Below are 908 nucleotides of genomic sequence, written 5' to 3' on the forward strand. Positions count from 1 at the left end.
TTATTATTATTATTATTATTATTATTATTATTATTCTTATTATTATTGAACAGGTTTTATTATTTATTTTGTAATTATTGTTAATAGTCAATTGAAATGAAGGGAACGGTATGTTGCTGGCCATTTTTTCCTTTTTTTTGTTTGTTTTGTTTTTCATAGAAACTCAAATCTTTCAACTTTGTATTCAACCAACTGTGTGGTAAAATAAAAAATGACAATAAACGAGACTGTGGAATTGGATTGTGTTGTATGCATATATGCGCACCTACTGAACATGCAACACATATGTTATGCTATAAATTAAATGTTCCTGCAAATAAGGTCGAGAGAGGGAGACAGACAGAGTTTGGTGAGCCGCAACCAGCAGGGGGTCCTTTGAACTTTGGGGCCTTTAATGTTAATGAAAGGGGAAGGAAAGAGCGAAATTGTATTTTATTAATTCTTAATAAATTAAACAAGTAAAGACAGATTTTTTTTTTCACACAGCAACACAATCATTTGTTCTTGACAAAATGAATGTTCATGAGTTGAGCTCAGAAGAGATCAGCAGGTGTAAAACACAGATCCGATGATGTCAGGTCGCTTTAGCATTCCAATGGCAACTGGAAGTGTTTCAACCAATAAAGTTACAATATAGACACAAAATGTTTTTTTTAACTTTTTTCAGCACCACGGAGAGCTCTTGTTATTTTGCATTACTTTTTTTTTTTTTTTTTTTTTTTAAATTAGACTTCTAGGACATATTTTGGAAGGAAGTTAACGCATTCTATTATATTCCAGAATTCAAACATATGAAAAAAATTAGTTATGTTTGTGCATCGTCTTCAAATAACTTCCATTTACAAGAAAGACTACTAAGATCAAACGTATGGATTTAATAAAATCTGAAAAGTTATTTCTGTAGCAAT

Source organism: Poecilia formosa, unplaced genomic scaffold (genome assembly GCF_000485575.1).
Source record: "Poecilia formosa unplaced genomic scaffold, Poecilia_formosa-5.1.2 Scaffold94, whole genome shotgun sequence".
Lineage (NCBI taxonomy): Eukaryota > Metazoa > Chordata > Actinopteri > Cyprinodontiformes > Poeciliidae > Poecilia > Poecilia formosa.